General features: G+C 46.7%; 1 long non-coding RNA gene across 1 annotated transcript in view; it reads right to left on the minus strand.

The window, feature by feature from the left end:
* Window positions 1-18,093, minus strand: part of LOC134473989 (uncharacterized) — a 29,776-nt gene extending 11,683 nt beyond the window's left edge. The window contains exon 1 of the long non-coding RNA XR_010044517.1: window positions 17,449-18,093. This is a non-coding gene — a long non-coding RNA (uncharacterized LOC134473989). The remainder of the gene's footprint in view (window positions 1-17,448) is intronic.
* Between the last annotated feature and the right edge of the window lie 1,198 nt (window positions 18,094-19,291).

Below are 19,291 nucleotides of genomic sequence, written 5' to 3' on the forward strand. Positions count from 1 at the left end.
CATCCCACTACCCTGCAGTCCACAGCGGGCGTAAGGAACACAGGTCATTCACGCTTCTTCGTGCCTTCAGTAGCCAGGGTTGAACTTGAAGATCTAGTTCATAAAAGCACGGTTGATATATTGGGCTGGGAAAGTCCCAGACTAAGAATCTCAGGTGACATTCTGGTGAGGCAGCATCTTTTGCTTCCAGTGGGAGGAAAAGGAAACAAATGATTTCAAGTGAACGAAGTGCTTTCCAGTGGTACCTGTGTTTAGGATCTAGTTTCTTCAAGTCTCTCTCTGCTTTCTGGTTTCAACACCTGTGTGTGGGGGTTCAAATGGAACGGCAAGGTGAGCATTTAAGACTCAGTTCTAGAGTTCCTCCATTGCAATGCCTACGCTGAAATAAATATTATTTCTTCATTGATCATGGCCAGGAGCATTCTCAGGAGTAACTCAGAAGTAAAAAGAAAAGGGAGACAGAGACATAGAGATGGACGGGGAGGGAGATGGAGAGAGCGAGCCTGCTAGCATTCCCTTCCACCTGCTCCAGGCTTTCGTGGTGGGATTGACCCCGTTCTGCATAGCTGTCAGCCCCACAGCACCGAGCCCTGGCCACAGAAGCAGCCACAGAAAGCTCTCATTTATGCTAATTTCCCTTAAACGTATGGCTGCACCTCACACAAGACTGATGTGGGAGTACAAAAAAGGATAAGGCAATTGACAAGGGCCTACTATCCCCAACTCACTGCAGAAAGAGCCAAGTTCAGGCAGTGTTCTGTGCAGTGCTGAGCCAGGGCTCTTGAGAGAGAGAGTGGCTTTCCCCAAATCACCTAGGAACGGGCTGATTGATTGAGCCAAATTCATTTTTCTTCCTGAATATGAGACAAGTGCTTACAAATTGAAAGAAATTGATGCAACGTCTGCAAGTGAAGTTATTCAATTTTCAGCGGCCTCATTCTGAGCCTTTAGCATGCTCCTCACAGTTTTAGGGCAAATAATACTTGTTTTCTCCCTGAACAAATATAAAAATGTTTCCGGCATTCTGAAATTCTCTCTATTGGGAACTTGCGCTGAATTCTGTTCCTGGGAGTACTGGCTGAGTTATTACTGGAGTGAACTGATGTTCCTTGAGTTCAATAGTTGACCGACCTTCCTTGAGTTCTGTGCACCAGATATTTTTACATGTGCTATGTCACTTGATTCTCATGAGAATGCTCGGAAGGGTAGATTGTCTTTGTTTCACCCAGAGGGAAACTGAGACTTGAGAGGTGTCGTGATAGTCTGTCTCCAATGCCATGGCCTCTTGTAGGTTCCCTAACCCATGAAGATTGGGCCAAGTCACACAGTGGAGTCAACCAGCTCCAACTTAACCTGATGGCCACATCAGAGCCTGGCTCAGGCCCTGCAGAAAACATTTATGAATGAGTGAATGGAGAGTGGAGTAGATCTCTGCCGCGTAGGGTAAGGCTCCTATCTTGCTCCCCCCATGCTCCAGCATTCGGCTTCTCAGACGCTACTCTGAGAACCCAGGACTCAAGGCTTCCTCTTGAGTCACATCCTTCACCCCACAGGCCACCATGTGTTTCCGCAGTGCCCAAGACCACAGCGGCAATAGCCCATGAGGAGGAAACCTGTGAGGAGCTACTCCTGCTCCTGGAGAGATCATCACTGCATGTGCTGAATGAGATGGTACAGGTACTATGGGTGAAATATAGTTTGTCCTCTCTGAAACTCACAGTAAAATTTTATTTCTACTGTGTCCACGTTGGGAAGTGGCTTCTTTAGAGAGAAAAAGATACTGTTACCATGAAAGCTTGTTGTTATAACCCCTCATGCTCTGCCTGCTCTGCATGGGTCTGCTTTCCCTCTCACCATCCACCAAGTTATGAAGCCCTCCCCAGATACTGCACCACACTCTTGGACTTCCCAGGCTCCAGGGCCGTGAGCCTAAATAAACTTCTTTCTGAGTTACTCAGCAGCAGATGTCATTTCATAGCAAAAAGGACCAAGACACCAGGACAACCATGACAACAAGCTACCCTACAGGCCTACCATATCTGGCCAAGTCCCCAAAAAATTCTTACAATGCTCTTTGGTGGCCAGGAAGGAAGGTTTCCCTTTTGGGCAAAGGGGCAACTAGACTCAGAAGAGAAAGGTTTGTTTCCGGAACTGGGGCCAGGTTTTCTGAGGCCTAGCCTGGTGCACCTGACTCTGCCCAATAAGGCATATTCTTTCCTGACCCTAGGCCCTGGTTTGTAAGTGGCCTTTGTTTTGAGTTAATAGGAAGGAGTATATGATTGATTAGTGATGTCTGCTGTGAGCGAAGGCCAGAGTGACTCCAGAGGTGAAGTATATTTATGGACCTTTCTCCAAACCCTAAGCAATATGCTTTTTTACTCTTCAAAACAAAACACCTTTGAAATTACCTCCTTCTTCCCGTCTTCAGCTCAATAAAATTTTCTGACCTACTGGCCAGAAGGAAGGAAATTTCACCTTAATGCTACCTGAGAAGAAAGGGTTTGATAAACAATTTAACATTGACTTCAGATTGCAAGGGGAGTGTTTAATTTGCTCAAGAGACCCACTGTCCTCAAGGACTGCAGTCTATTAGCTTTTGTCCAACTAATGACAAGTGAGTTTTCTATATTCATTAAAGCAGACTTGGGATTTAGTTTGAGGGGCAGTGAACTGGAGAGGAAATAGCGCCAGACTCGGGAGGGATGTTCTTGATTGCTCATTGTATATTTTGAAAAAGAACAGAACAGTGTTTTCTAAAATCCTCATAAGTCAGACTTTTCCTGATAAGTGTAGATGCACCTTCTGGTGGACGCCAGGGTCTCCCCAAAGGGAGATGTTCGGTCCTTTCAAATCAGTTCATCAGTTACTTCCTATGCCTTCCCACCAGGATGTGCTAGTAGAGATTTAAAAGGCTAAGACTTGCCCTGGTGAATTCCCAATCTAATGGGGAAACCGGGGCAGCACTCACACCCTGAAGGTCAGAGCAGTGAGGAGCAAGCATTTGCTGGTCGCTGATACCTGAGCCCCTGGCTTTCCCATCCTGGCTTGCGGAGTTCAACCAAGCTCAATGCAACACACATTCACAGAGACCCCAGGAAGTGTCAGAAGTCTGAAGAAAAGCACAGGACTTCCTCATCACACTTCTCCTGCCCCATTGTTGGCCTCTTTCTTTCAACCACAACCCAGCAGAGTCTGGGGTGCTTCCTGATCCCCTCTGCCCAGAATGGTTCCCCAAGTGCCTGTAGAATAATGTTGGTGCAAACAGCTTTTTTTTGTACGAAGAATCAAAAGCCCTGTATCACTACAGTTCTAGCAAGTGACATATCACTCTCTCAGGGTCACTGTCGGGGAGTTCAGTGGCGTTTTCATTCACAAAAGTGTGGCACGGCTAAGAAAAAAAACAGGGTAAGATGGCAAAATATCCTAGCAACAGAGATCCACAGCCATCCTTAGATCTGTAAGCACAGCAGGAGAAAACAGTTTTGATTTGCCTTCACAGACCATCTAGAGAGGGGCCATGTCTGAGGGACATACCCACTGTCAACCCAACAGGGACAGAGCCAAAGAATGAGCACTCAGCCTCTCTGAGCTTCTGCCTCTGACTGGCTAAGGAGAAGACTAGAGTACATCGCCAATGTCAACCATGAAGGTCCCCTTCCCAGGCGCAGAGCACCGAGCAGCGGGGCAAAGGTGGAGAGCAGATCCAGGGGTAGCGAGGGCAGCCTGCCACCCCTTCCTCTAGACATTTGCTGCCATCTGCCAGAATGTCATGATAAGTATCCCATTCAATGCCATTTCCGCTGTGAGTAGCAGGCCAGTAGTGATCTGCATGACCACCCATAACACAGCTGACCCTGAGCACTGTGCTCATGGTAATGCTTCACTATCAGGACCAACCCGAGCCTTGCTTCTGTCCTCTCAAAGCCTGTGATCCGGCTCCCCTGAGCATCACAAGCAGAATTCCTCATTTTCCTCCCACAGATCCACATACAGCCAGGTTTCAAAGCCCAGGACAAATTCCACCTCATCATTGACGCCCTACTTAATTCCACCGACTGGAAGCCACATCTACTTCCTCAGGAGTCACCCAAAGTCTCCTGTGTGCCCCTTCCCCAGCAAGTCTACACCAAGATGATTCATGAGGGGCTTCTCAGCCCTGGCTCTGGCCCTGGGTTCTGTCTCCGTCTGTCTCTCGGACATGCATCTGCTCCTCTCCAAGAGAGAAAGTGGGCTTACTCTTTCCTGGACTCACATTCTCCATCAAGCAGCAGTGAAGAAGACATCCACAAATCCATTTGCCATCCTCTTTCTGTCCGTGCCTCCTCCACAGACTCTGGGGTACAAGCTGGGGGCATTTCACTGTCTCCCAAGCCCAGCAGCAGGATGTCAACTCTGGCACCGTTCCAACGACCCTTCTGTTTTTAAGTAAGTCATTTACTTCTCTTTTCTGAGTCTCGGTTTCTCTAGCCTGCCCGTGGGAATGATGAGAATGCAGGCTAGGGCTGTACTCTTGTAGAATTGTAGAACCCAGTGAGATCCTGCATGTGGCAGTCACTTGATGACAGGCTAGAAGAGCCCTGAGAACAAGGTGCGCTCACTTGGCTCTCAGCTGGGAGCCGCTGAGCTGGTGATCTGTTACACATGCGGAGCCTCAAGCACAAGTGCCTGGACAGGAGTACCCCAGGAGCACCTGTAAAACGCCCTGAGCGTGTGGAGCACTGGAGGTGAAAGGTGTCCCAGCCCCAAGAACGTGTGGCATAAGTGAGCGTCATAGGACAAATGTATAAGTAAACACATTGCAATGGTTAAGCTGTTTCCTCCTCCCACCAGACCCCAGCTTTCTGTCTCTGGTTTCATTTTCTTCATCTTCTCATTGTTCTTTTCCCTTGGGAACTGAAAGAGCTCGCGTGGATGCAACAGCAAACCTCGCAAGGACTTAGGACAGTAAAATCCACAGCTGCAGTCAAGTCCTCCTACATATATGTGACCTTTCTCAAGTTACTTGGGCCCTGGCATTCTGCTTCTTTGAAGCAAGTGGTACAAGTGGTTGTGGTACCCGCAGCTGATCTCCGTGAGGGGTAGCTGGGCACCATTCTGCTGAAGTCCATATGGTGCATGAACTCCTCCAACTTCCCAGCACAGTCCCTGGCAATATGGTCACCTTTTCTGTCCACCTAACATTTCCAATTCTTCCTTCTGGTACCTACTAGAGCTACATTTGACTGTCCCTTTGTAATGAGATATGATCATATGATTTGCTTTGGCCAGTGAGATGTGAGTAGCAATGCCATCTGTCGCTTCAAAGAGGAAGCCATAAGAACCCATGCATGATCTACCATGCTCCCTCTCTTCCTGTTACAGTGACCAGTCATGTTTTGTTCCACATAATGCTCATCCTGTCACTCTGGGCTCCAGGATGACAATAATGATAGCATGGACCCCAGATGATCCAAGAGGGACATGCAATATGGTTGAGGCTCCTTTAAGCCACTGAGACCTGGAGGTGGTCATTACCACAGCACAACGTAGCTGACCCTGACTAACACCCATGTGGTCCATTACCTATTTCACAGAGTGGGAGCCACAGTATCTATAGCATGGATGTAAACTGAATGTTACATAGGATGCTCTATTTAAACCAATACATAATTAGCCCTTAATAAATGTCAGCTACATAGCTAACCTTATCCACATCCTACATAGCTACAGACAGACACACACTAGGCACAGACATGGCTCTATGGTTCAGGTCCTTACAACCTGGAAGGAAGGTTAAGGACTTCTCCACAAGCCCCACATGATTGAGCCTGGCACATTTCTACCACCTCACTGCAGGCCAGAGGGTGGGAAGCAGCAAATTCCAGCAATGCCTGCCCTTTCCTTGGTTCCTCCTGTCTGTCCAGCCATCAATCTTGACTCACTGGCAGTTGCCACTGGCCATATGCAAGGTGGAAGCCATGGATTTTCTTTCCTTCTGGGTTAGGTTTCTGGTCATCAGTGGATGTCTGTTACCTCCAGCTCACCTCCATCTAGCAGCCTTTGAGAGATCTGGGAGCCAGAAGGGCGCTGTGATAGCCACAGAGGCAGGTGCCCCTGGGCAACTTCCCGGCCCATATTCTCTTGGCAGGCTTTAATGGCCTGCATCAAGTCCTAGCCATGATTGGCAAAGGTGACATCACAGAACATCACATTTATATCTTCCACCTCCCTCCAGAACTATGAAACACTTTTCCTGTCCCTATATGTTTAGTACTTACTGGGTATGAGGCACTAGACTAGGCTGACATTTCTGTCCCCACCAACCCTGTTTTAGTAACAATAACAGCAGTAATAATAGCTAAACTTGTGAATGTTTAGTCTATGCAAATCCTATGCTAAGACCTCTGCCAGTATCACCCTGCTTTATCCTTCCAGCAGGTGTATGAAAACCAAGGAACAAAGAGGTTTAACAAAGCCAAAGACAGCTAAAAAAAAAATAGTGGAGCCAGGGGCCAGATGTAATGGCATATACTTATAATCCCAGCACTTGGGAGACTGAGGCAGGAGGATCGCCATGAGTTCGAGGCGATCCTGGGCTACATAGTGAGTTCAAGGCCAGCCTAGACCACATAGTGAGACCCTGATTCAAAGATTTAAAAATGGTGTAGCCAGGATTCACACCTGGGTTTGTCTGGCTCCAGAACCCCTGTGTTCTAACAGTAGAGAATCTAAAGAGTAGCAAGGTGGAGAGAAGGAAGCTGGTGTCTCATTTACATCTTAAAATAGCCTTGCAGATTTTATTTTTCTTATGATGCAGATGAGGTTATTGAAGTCAGAGAGATGAGGGGCTTTGCAAGCTCCACGGCAAACACGTAAAAGAGGAACCATTCTTGAGCATGCCTGTTGCCAAAGCCTCCTCTGTACAGGAAGTCATCAGCCATCAAAAGAGGAAGCAGGACCAGGTGTGGTGTTACACACCTGAATTCGAGCACTCAGGAGGCTGAGACAGGAGGATGGCAACTTCAAGTCTAGCCTAGTCAATCTAGCAAGACCTTGTCTCAAAATAGAAAAAACTAAAAAGATTTAGGGGTACAGTCCAGTGCTCCCTAGATTCAATCCCCAGTATTGCCAACAGAAAAAAGAAACAGCAGGAGGAATAAGAAGCAGGGGAGAAGAGGGGGAGGGGGAAGAGCATGGGAAGAAGAAGATATCATAGGCTAATAACACAGTTAATGGAGACGTAAACAAAGTTTTAGGGAAACATCAGAAATGAGTAGCTAATTCTACGGTAGTCAAGGAAGATTTTCCAGTGGAGACAGCATTTGAGAGGAAAGAACAAAAACTCACAGTAATACCAAGGGCTGTCATACTCGGGACCCAACTGCGGGGAGCCAGGTGGCCTCAGCAAGGTATGCTCAGGCTGTTCCTTCCTTCTAGATATTCAGGCCACTCCAGTATAAAAGGAACTTAAAGACACCATGATCCATAAGCATTTAGAGGAAGGCCCGGCAGAGTGTTGGGTGCCTGAAATCTCAGAAACCCACCTGTAAAGACTGGGACAAATTTCCCAGCCACACGTTTCCCCACTGCATCCAGACCTGCCTTCTTGCCATTGTGATTCATGTCATCTATGCCAATCTGTCCCCATCTGGAAAGAAATCGGGCAAGGGAAAAAGGAGACTAAAATCATAGGAACTTTGTAGTCTGGAGCAATCACTAAATGCTCTCTTCGCCCATTAGATTGGTATTTCAAAGGAGAGGGGCAGGGTAGGCAGAGGGCATTGTTAACAAGCCTCAGCGTGGATGAAGGAGGCAGGAGAAATAGACTTGGAGGATGTTTTCCAGATTGTACTGAAGTGACGGACAACAATGGCCCCCAACACAGAGAGAATGCGCACATGACCACTCCATGGGTCCTGCAGACAGCAGCAGAAACTCTGCCTTGCTCCTTTTCTGGCAGGACTGAATTAATTCAGGGACTGTGTGAGCCTGGTACTCCCATTTCGATTACAGCCAGACCTAGTTTTTGCTGAATTCATTAATTAGCAGGTCTGCAGGGACCTGGGTTTCCAAGCTTTGCTGGACAGACCACAGGAGCCAGCCTCCAAGGAATCCAGGTGCCCACAGTGTGAGCCAGGCCTGCACTGAAGGCTGGACCTTGTGGGGTCCTCTTGCTGCTCCAGCAGGTGTGAAGGAGGTCAGTAGTGAGGAAGCAGGAGGATCCCGTCCAGGCCGTGGCTCATACATCACGCTGTGACCTTGCAGGGTCTCAGTGACTGGAGATAGTTAAACATTGGAGGACTTTAGATCTAAATGTCCTATTTTAAAAAACCACCCTTCCAGCTTGTCAACCCACAGCAGCAGTAAACACCAACAGGAACACATGAGAACATTTCAAATACAAGATCCCTATAGAAATAGTAGAAATAGTAGTCAACCCAGACTCCGGAGCCTGGCTACCTCCTCCATTCCCCAACTCAGAATTTAAGAGCTCTACGTTTTGGCCAAGCTATCTATCAAATTACCCATGCCTCAGTTGCCCCACCAGTAAAATGGGGATGATAATAGAGTGTTTGCCTCATAGGTTTGTTATTTGTAAAGCAGTGCACAGCACAACACGATGAGCCATTGTTTACTCTGACCCAGGCATAGGAAGGCATAGTCTCTCTACGCCTGGTCCACCCTCTCCACACCACAAAAACAAGGCTTCTGCTCCTATCGGGCAGGTACCAAGTTGCTCTGCATCAGTGGGGACTCCTGGTGCCAGGATATGGAACTATCTGCCCATTGTTTCCTCCCGACTTCCTTCTCTATTTAATCCACAAAATATGATTATATTAAGCACCCCTTCTCCTTACCTTTTCTGTCTACATCTCAGTTTGTCACTCAGACAATCTCTTACACATCAATATGCATCCTTTCTAACTTTGGTCCAGTTACCTTTAATTAAACGTCTTCCTTTGTCTTATTATCATTTCTCTACCCTCCACCCCCACCTCACATTGCTCCATGTTAGACCCGAGTGTGTTTGGCTGCCAGCAAGCTTAACAGTAGTGCTAGGTTGCCCCACCCCATATGGTAGCCACCAGCCACATTTAAGCTGCAATTTACATTTAAATTCTTAACATATAGATACTTTCATTAAGTTTAAATAAAATTAAAAATTCAATTCCTTTGTTGCACTACCCATATTAAAGTGTTTGATAGCCAATGATCAGTGCAATATGGAGCATTGCTATCACTACAGAAAGTTCTACAGGTCTGCTCTGGGGTACAGTCCTCTAAACAGGAGAAACACAACTTTCAGCTTCTAAAAGGAAAAAACAAGAAAACAATCATTTCCTTATCTGTATATACATGTTCTGCACAGAGATATTTATTATATATACATTTTTTGCATCAGATATGTACACACACTTGTATTATATATGAAAGAGAGATTTTCACATACAATCTGACTCCCTTTGCTATGGCTTGTGTCTAGATGTCCCCCAAAGCATCATGCAGTCATAGACGGGGCTTTTTCAGAAGTGGCTGGACCTATGGTGTGTGCCACTGGGATTGTTCAGTGGTGCAATGCTAGGATCAGGGGTACTGGTGTTAAGGGTGTGAGTGCCACCTGCCCCAAATATCCTGGATAAAATGTAAGGGATGGAAAGAGCTGTGGCTGCCCCTTGCTGTTCTGTCTCCTTTTATCTGCCATAAACTGTTTCTCCTCCGCAGTGCCTGTCTGCCATGCCACTCTGCCTCAGAGCCAGGCAGTTATGGACTGAAACTTTACAAACTGGAACTAAACAAACCTTTCACCCTTTAACTTTGGTGTCAGGAATAATTCTGTCGTAGTTACTTTTCTCATTGCTGAGACACCCTCCAAAGGTGTTTGGAAACTTTTTGAAACTTCATAAAGATATCTACCATATCTCATAAAATTCACCTAATTCAACCTGCTTTGTCTCGATTGTCAACATTTAAAATAAACAGGAGTCTACTTCTCATGCAGCTCTGTGGACTTAGAATTGGTTTACTTGTACTGTAAACCTCCTGTTAGTTCTGTTTCAGCCCAGCCACTGAGCAGCACATGATTCTGAATACGTTCCTTGCTCTCTTGGGTCTCTGGTAAAAAGGTGGCTGGCGAGAATTGTTAAGGGCTCTCTTTTAGCTGTAAAAAAAAGTTTTGCTTCTAGGTTTGTTTTCTTCATCACATGAATATAGAGAGGTTTACATTAAATGGCCAATAGGAGCCATAAAGAATTTATTACGTAGCCTTTGTGGGCTGACCTGGGAACTGAATGACCACTTACTATCTGTTTCCACAGGAACATGCACTCCAGCTCCAAGCACCGACTGTGCGTGCCTTGGTCGGGGCAGTTGGTATTTAGAGACCGGTGCTTTAACCTCAGCACCTGGGAGCACTGATAAGGACCATTAAAGGCCTGGCCTGCCAGAGAGGAGAAAGGGAATAATGCCTCCCATCACTCCTACTTGCAACATTGTCGTAAAACGTTCTTTTAGAATTGCCTGGCTTGCTCTAGAGAGAAAAGGTGCCAAGTATTTGTATGAGACAAAGACAACCGCTCCTGCACTTGCGCAGCTATTTTTGACACGTGAATATTCATGGCACCCACAATAGCAGGAAGCAGCCAGGACTTAGGCAGTGTTCCCTTTTCCCGCGGAGTGCAAGTCTTTAAAAGGCAGCTGGGGTAGCTGGCGGTGGGGTGGGTGCTGCACATGAGCCCAGGAGGATACTGTTCCTGCTAGAGAAGCTCTTCATTTCCTCTCTGCCTCCCCCAGACCCCAGTGAACCCAGGCCTCACACATGCTAGGTAAATAATCTACCACTGAGCTATGTTCACAGCCTTTTAAAGTTTATTTTAAAACATGGTCTCACCAAGTTGAAGCTGTCCTCAAACTTGCAATCCTCCTGCCTCAGCCTCCCAAGTCACTGGGATTACAGATGCACTGTGGCACTGGGTTCTATTCCTCTCTACCTTTTCTTGAAAAACTGCTTGGAAGGTGACAGCCCTGCAGTCGTGTGTGAGGGCCCGAGTCCTCCCTTGCTCCCAGCTGATGCGGCTAGAGGCGAACAGCTAGCCCAGGCTGACCCCATCAGATTCTGTCCCCCGAGAATGTGGAATCCGGACATTGGGCAGTAGGTCACAGGGAATGAAGCAGGACGGCCTTGCAAGACTCAGGGCTGAAGCCACACTTCTGCCAAGGCCCTGAAGGTATATGTGCAAGGCAATGCGCAGGTGGAATGAACTAGAAGTCCAAAGAATGCAAAATAGCCAGGCAGAAGATCGAGGCAGGAGGTTCACAGTACGTCTGAGGCCAGCCTGGACTACATAGTGAGATCTTGTCTCCAACAAATAAATAATGAAGAAGCAAAATGAGAAACCAAGCATTCTGCGGTAGAGGGTAGCAACGTGGAAAAGGGAGACACTGAGGTCCTTGCTGTCCCTGGGGAGACCATCTAGGTGCTTTGGGGTAGCTCAAGAGTCCTCGGAATCTTCACAATCCCCTTTAGTGTATTTCTATACCTTGCTTCAAAACGATTCCTGACCAGTCTCTGAGCACCTCAGCCAGGGCATAGTGCTGGGTTGGACTTGTCTTTTCTAATCTGCTCCCAGGACTAATTTTGGTAAATGTTGCTTGAAGGCCTGAGGGGCCCAAGAAGAAGCCAGTGTGCAGGCAGAGGATCAACAGACAGTTTTCCAGCTTTCCCTGGCACCCCTGGTGTGTCAGCCCCTGAGGGAAGGACAGAGGGTGTCCTTCTCCTTCCATTTCTGGCACCCTCCAGCCCACAACTCTGCTCAATGACACTGCTGCTTCCGAGCCTTCCCAGATGAACACACCCAGACCCACTCCAGCCGGAGGAGAGCTTGCTCCCAGCCTGTGCCAGGGCACAGTCTCTGCTCCTCTCTTTGGACACGCACAGTTCACCCCTCACGATATGACCCCTGTCCCACCCCTATCTAGTAGATGTGACTGGGGACAGAAACTGGCTTCTAACTTGCTTGCACTAAGCAAGTGCTAACTAGTTTTGGTTGGCTCACCTGGCAAACATGTTAGGCATCTGTTTGGTCTTTAACATGCCTAGCTCCTCACAAATGCTCATCCAAAGCCATGGCATCAAAAGCCAAGTCACCAGAATGCTGGAGTGTGACAGGGCTCAGCCTCCTTATTTCACACACGAGGACCCGAAGGCCAGGAAAAGTAGCTGTGGATGCCACTGAGTCCAAGTCCCAGGGACAACTGTTCCCTTACCTCAAATGTCCTTGCTTGAAATAAACATCTCCCTCTTCCTAGCCCTTGTGTAGCTTTGAGGTGCCATTTTTACACAGTGATGACCAAGGGGACATCCCAGATAGAGAGGCAAGGAGCAGCCGCCATTAGCTCTGGATAACTGGGCTCTGTGGAGCCAAGGTCTGGGCCAGTTTTGCTGGTTTGACTGATTTGCACAGTGAAGTGACTGGCACAAGTTTGGGCTTGTAACATGGCAAATTCAGATATTCATCTATTTATGTTTTCTCATGACGTTAATCAGCCATGAAGGGAGTCAATGACGGGGTTGGGAGGGGAGATTCTGAGCCAAACCCTTAAGTTCATGCTTTTGCAAGTAATACACTGAACATTTTGAGTGTTAATCATCAAATATGATGAAAAACTGTCACAGCAGCAGAGACCAGATTAACTTCTGGTACCTATGGCTTAGTGTAAGCTAAACTCCACATCATTAAACGCTAACACTAGCTAAATGCAGGCTGCCCCTTCTGGGTCAGGGATGGCAAGTGCCTCTCAGCTCGCTTGGCATGAGACAGTGCTAGAGCCTGTGCTAAGAAGGATTCTGAGGACCAGAACTGGTGGGAAGTATAGTTTTCACAGGATGAAAGTTGGGACACCAAGGAAGGTCATTCCAAGCGAGGCGAAGGTTCATTCATCATCCAGCCATGGGACGTCCACCCCAAACCCTGGCAGCCCTTCGCTCCTTCCTGATGCACAAAAAGCCCACAAGTCCTGGTGGTAATGTGCTGCCCAAAGCACAAGAGCTGGGAAATTCGGAGTGAGAGTGCTTGGATGTGAGAACACACTTAGAGGGCAGTGGTGGCCCAGGGGCACCTGTCAGCTGTGACGGCAGGGAACTCTGAGGAGAGCCAGCTGCAGTGAAATCCTGCAAGGTCACTGTGACACCTCCTGCCGGTGGCTCCCTCTCCTTACCCGGGAGACAAGCTTGTGTCTGCTTCATCAGGAAACTCAATGTTCATTAAGGCTACAACTCCCAGCCTGGCAGGCAGCACCAACATGGTGGTCCCCAAAGCCCTTCACATGTCTGTCTATCCATCCTGGAGACCATCTAGGTCCCAGACCCAAGGAAGCCCAAATATGTGGCACTGCGGCACCGTCCCCAGAAGACTCCTGCAGCAGCAGGTTACCCCTTACCTTTAACTCACGGCCCCTTTCTCCTTCACATCACCACGCCCTCGCCTACAGGGGAACGCTTGCTTCCAGGATTTGAATAAAATAAAAACTGACACTGTGGAGCCAGGTTTAAGGCTGAGCTATAAAGGATTCATGCAATTATCTTTGTCAGAATTCATTGTGTCAACACCCTCTGCTTCTCAGGTGGCATGCTACTAACATCTCCAGGAAGTTTGAGGAAATTGAGAATAAAGAAAACGCCAGGAACACCTCCGGGGGAGGTGGTTCTGGAGTGGAACAAACTGAGCACAAATAGGGGTTGGGGGCAGGTAAGGTGTGAACATAGAGAAGTACAGCTAAAGAGCTTCTGGGGCCACAGAAAATCCAAGAATTGCAGCAGGAAGGGACATGAGAGGCAGCTCATCCAATGCTTGCCCCAGTACCAAGACCCCACTCTCCACCCCTAGTTCAGGAACAAGACCTCATCAGAACTTAGATCAGTGTAGTACCTGGAGATGAGGGGAGCCCCTTCAGTGTTCCCTCTAAGGCTGGCTGAATACACTCCCTGCAGATGCTGTTGCCAGCCTGGAACAGTTCAGGAAAGGACAGCACTGAACCCGCCAGCCAGTTTGGTTATCTCTCCCATTCCCTACATCCTCTGTGTACTCAAATACTCGCGTGCACACACCTTCCACCAGGGGAGAATCTAGATGTTCACAACCCTCAAACTGAGCCGTCCAGCCCGCAGTTCTGCTCTGCACTGAAGACAAAACTGCTCACCGCCTACACATCCTCAGGGGACTAATAGCATCTCAAACTCAGCACAGGTGACACTGAGCACTTGACCATCTCCCAGCATCCTCTGAACCTGGGCTTTCTTACCCCAGGAAGTCATCACAGCCTTCGGGTCGCTCATGCTAAAATCCTTAGAATCAGCCTCTCTTCCCAATTTCTCTTAAACCTCACAACAAATCTGGCAGCAAATCCTGTCAGCTCCGCTTTCAAGGTATGTCCCACATCTGACCACCTCTCACATCTCCGCTGCTGCCACCTTGATCAAAGCCACTATGCAGTGTCTCTCACCAGGACTTGTGCCTTGGTTATTTATTTGCCCAATACTTCCTTGCATCCTCTAGAAATCTAAGTCCCTCCTCCTCTCAAACATTCCACTGATTCCCTGTCACTCAGAGTAGCAGCAGGGTCCTTGCTTTTGTCTCCAAGGCTATCATGTATGCTATGACACAGCTCCTGACTCCCCTTTGGGAATAAAAATTTAATTTATCCCCCAGATGCCAAGAATTGCACCAAATACCAGCCCACGATCACTGTTCCCTCAGGGACTTCCAGCTAAAGAGAGTCCCAATGCCAAGGTCAGACCTCCTTCCTGGGTCCACCCCCAGCCAATGCCTGGTCAACATAGTGGTGTAAGGCTCAGCTGCCCACCTGACTCAGGACACCTGTGAGGGGCTGGACACTGCCCAGCTCCTCCCACGCCTTGATGATACCTGTCCTTCTTTCTCCTCCCTCTCTTCAAGGAGAATTGTGAGAAGAGGAAATGGGGGGAGGGAAGGGGAAAAGGTGTGGATTTGGGAGGGAAGTGGGCAGCGTGAAAGGGAGAGAGCTTTGGAGAACACTGTGAGCACTTCAGAGAAAGTGATTCTGGTCTGGTGGTGAAGACCTCAGATATTTTCCCTGGGTATAAAGTACAGGCTCTGAAGGTATCTGGGAAAATGATATGGTGGTCACAAATACTCCACTTTGCTGACTGACAGAGATGGAGAAGAGGACCCAGAGGAGCAGCAGAAGTGGGGCTGAGGGTTGCTTGTAGGGAGTCCAGAGAGCTGTGCTCCAGTCCAGTGTCGCCTCTAATTACACAAGTGACATCTGGTGATACCAAAGCACCTTTCTTCCTTCTTGGCCCAGTGGTACCTGTCATCAAATCCCAGAATCACTGAGCTGCAGGGACCTCAGAGGTCATCCAGCCCACATTTCCAAATTCCAGGCTGGGAAATCAATTTACTGAGCTGAGAGCGTTTTTAAAAATGAAATAGAAGAGAAAAGACAATGTCAGAGTGCATCACTTACAGAAAAGGAAAATTACTCTGCAAAACTTATTTCAGGGGTGTGTGTGCATCTCTCTCTCTCTGTGTGTATGTGTGTGTGTGTGTGTGTGTGTGTGTGTCCATATGCACTGGTTCACTGTATCAGTCCATTTCTGTGGGTCACAGTAATAAATATTTGAAAGTTACTGATTGGGACCCTCCCTCCACACTGTGTGAATCGCCCCTGCAGCGTCCTCAGTGAAATGCATAGCGGCTCTTGCTCAACTACAGGCCAGGAGGCAGGTGGCCTCCCAGGGACAGAGGTCCCTCCACTGTCCCCTGCTCTGTGCCTAGGAAGCCCTTCCACACTTGGAGTTCCATTGTGCCTCTTGTTCTCCTTCTCATAGGCCTTCTCTCAAACTTAGTTTCTCAGAAATGATGCATGGGATCCCTGGGACCCACATACTCAAAGGCAGATGACATCTGTCAGAAAGTATGAGAACAATCCAGAAAGCCCAAATGCCATTATGAGAAACTCAGTTTGTTAGAAGGCAAGAAATCACTAAGGAAATCCCCAAGCCAGGTGTCATGGTACATACCTGTGATCCCAGTACTCAAGAGGCTAAGGCAGGAAGATTACAGATTCAAGGCCAATATGGGCTACAGCCTGGACTAAGAGCCAGACGGGAGTGAGTGAGAGAGAGAGAGAGAGAGAGAGAGAGAGAGAGAGAGAGAGAGAGAGACTGAGAGACTGAGAGAGACAGGGGGGCGGAGAGCAGCTTCAATAGTAATAGGAGGCTGGAGGTAGTTTCTTAAAGAGTTCGACAGAAAATTATTCCAAGTGTAGAGCAGAGAGAATCAGAGAAAAGAAGAGTGGAGGTTAACACACAGGAAGTTCGTGTGGCACTTCAGAGACCTGGGCATCAACTAAAGTTTGGGGATGGACCCCAAGAAGGAAGGAGAGAACAGAGGCCTCTGCAGTATCTCCCTTTCCTAGATGACTCCTAACTAATTCTTCCCAAGCATTTCTGTAAGCAGGAGTTTCACCTCCTAACAGAAACTCTGACTGAAAAAGTCCTACCAAAAATGAAGAGTTAAGAAGCAAAAAAGAAAGGAGGTTTCTGGTGAGTAGTAGAACTTTTCACTGTAGACCCCAAGGGCGGAGAGAATGAGAGGTCACATCCTGTGAAATCCAGAGGGCCAGAGAGGAGACAGAGGAACTCCTCAACCATTCCTGACCCCAGTGCTCAGGAGACAGTTGAAGTTCCAGGCCGGATGGCAGAGTGACACGTACTGCTTTCACAGGGCAGAGATGCCCAGACTGAAGAAGGCACCCATCCAATGGCACCTTAGGCACATAGAGATGCTGACCCCTGAGGAATCACAGAGGGGACAAGGAGGTTGCCACATGCTACTAACAAATGACTGTCTCCGCTGATAACCCTCATTAGACAGAACTTCACAAATGGCTTCATCTGAATTTCCAATACTTGATAGATTTCAAACCAGAACAATTATTTCTGATGTAAAGAATCAATATGCAGTTTCCTGGGCTGAATCCTGAGGGAATGGGGACATTTTCAGCAGGGTTGCTAGGATTAAAACTCCTTAAATGTCAAACAAACACAGACTTAGCTCTTTTAAAGAAGACTTTCATAAGGCAAAGGTTAACACTGCAAGGAAAAAGCGGGGTGAGAATTAATCTAACTCCCTGTGACCTCCTCAGGCTGGGTTTGAATTACATTTCCATGTGGCCCGTGAAGATCTTTCATGTCTCTCACTCCATTAGTTGGTGTACTTAGCAAAGGTCGGGCAGTGAACAGACGCTGTAGTTTCCTACCCAGAGAGTGCACTGCACAGCCCTTTTCCGGCCTTCGCTGGTGTGGTTCTTCCTGCCAGAGGTCTCCAGTGTGGGCTGAGTCACCTCTGCAGATGCCCCATCCTGAGCAACCCTGTGAATGATGGGCGTGAACCACCATCGCCACCCAGATCTGGGTAAAGTAAGACTCACTTGGTTTCTGGTCGGAGAGAACATAGCAGAAATCCTGAAGAGTTTCTTTTGCTCCTCAGAAAAATCAGTACTTTTCCTGGAACTGATTTCTGTCCAGCCAGTCTGCCAGCCAAAGCCAAACAAAGGAGGAAGACAAGGGCGTCAGGGAGGAGGAGAGCAAGGACACGGAGGGGAAATGGCCACAGAAGGCCATGTGATAAGAAAGACTCACATCCCCCAGTACTAAGGGCTTTCGGTCTGCTGGTCCCATCCCCAGTGCGGCCACACTCACATGCGTCCCTGAGGTCCTGAGTCCTCTTTGTTTCATTCTGTTACTTTTTTCAAATTTTATTTTTTTTAATTAATTTATTTTAAAAAAAATTTTTTTAAATTTTATTTAAAAGGAAAAACAGAAAAAACAAAACAAAACAAAGCAGTGTAAGGGTACAATTAATACAGAACTACAAAAAAAAAAAAAAACAGTAAGAAATCACCAGTTAATAGATTACAATTATCATCCTAGAGACAGTTGCTCAAGTCACAGTATCAAAGCATACAAAGTGGACATTCAAACAGTGAGACTGAAAACAGTTGTGTTCAATGATCCAACCAAAAACATTAATATGGCCATCTATTTAACACCCCTAAACACACTTGCAGTTGTATACTTTAGAGCACTTTTTTTCCCCTCTCTTTTTTTACAACAAAATTTACACATTTTGGGTTTTATTACTCCTTAGTTCTTATTACTTTTTGTTTTTTGGAAGAGAATAAACAAAGCTGTCAGTCAAAACCAAGGATAGACATAGTACATGATGTAAAAACAGAGTACAAGGTTATCAACAATGGTTACCATAATGCCTCTTGCTTCCTTAAAAAGAATTGTCTATCTCATTAGGTATGATAAACTTGAACAAAACAGTAGAGAACAAGACCAATAAAACTTAAGCATTGTAAACACTACAGGACTTCCAAAGAAGATAATAGTCAAATTTTATTTTAAAGAGATTAAGACAAAAGAGGACAGAACAAAGCAGATCAGAACAAAACAATGTAAGCAACACAGTACTTCACCACAAGACAATTGGATATTAACAGCAGCTACCATAATGTCTCTTTCTTTGAAGTAGTTGAGCATACCTTCACATACAATAGTATCAAACATAACAAAATAGTATAAAACCATTCAAGAGAATGAAAGTATCACAGGGCATTCAGAACCAAATAACAGAAAATTAACAATGACTACCATATTATCTCATTTTCCATAAAAATTATTTATACTATCACACATATTAAAATTCAATAAGATGCAACGTGATAGAACCAATGGAAACAGAAGAACAAAAACATGGTAGGACTTCAAAGCAACATGATATTAAATCAGCAATGGCTGCCATAATGTCTTGTTTTCTTCAAAATAGCTGTTCATGCCATCACACATAATAAAATCAAACAAAACAGAATAAAACCATTCCAACTAATGAATGAAAATATTATAAGGCTTCAAAGTAATGTAATGGGGAGTCATGATTACCATAAAATCTTATGTACTCTTAAACCATTTCTTACACTAGGGAGACTATACGGTATTTATACATGTGAGTTTGATTTATTTCGCTTATGAGTATGGTCTCAAGCTGCGTCCATTTATTTATAAATGTCTCAATGTGATCATTCTTTATAGCTGAGTAATACACCATTGTATAAAATTACCACAACTTTTTTATCCATTCCTCAGTTGATGGACACTGAGGTTGTTTCCAAGATCTGGCTATTACAAATCGTGCTGCTATAAACATGGGCGCACATATATCCCTGTGGTGTGATGCTTTCAGTTCTTCTGGGAGATTCTGTTACTTTT

Source organism: Cavia porcellus, unplaced genomic scaffold (genome assembly GCF_034190915.1).
Source record: "Cavia porcellus strain 051 isolate PalLab524CR breed Dunkin Hartley unplaced genomic scaffold, mCavPor4.1 scaffold_1, whole genome shotgun sequence".
Classification (NCBI taxonomy): Eukaryota; Metazoa; Chordata; class Mammalia; order Rodentia; family Caviidae; genus Cavia; species Cavia porcellus.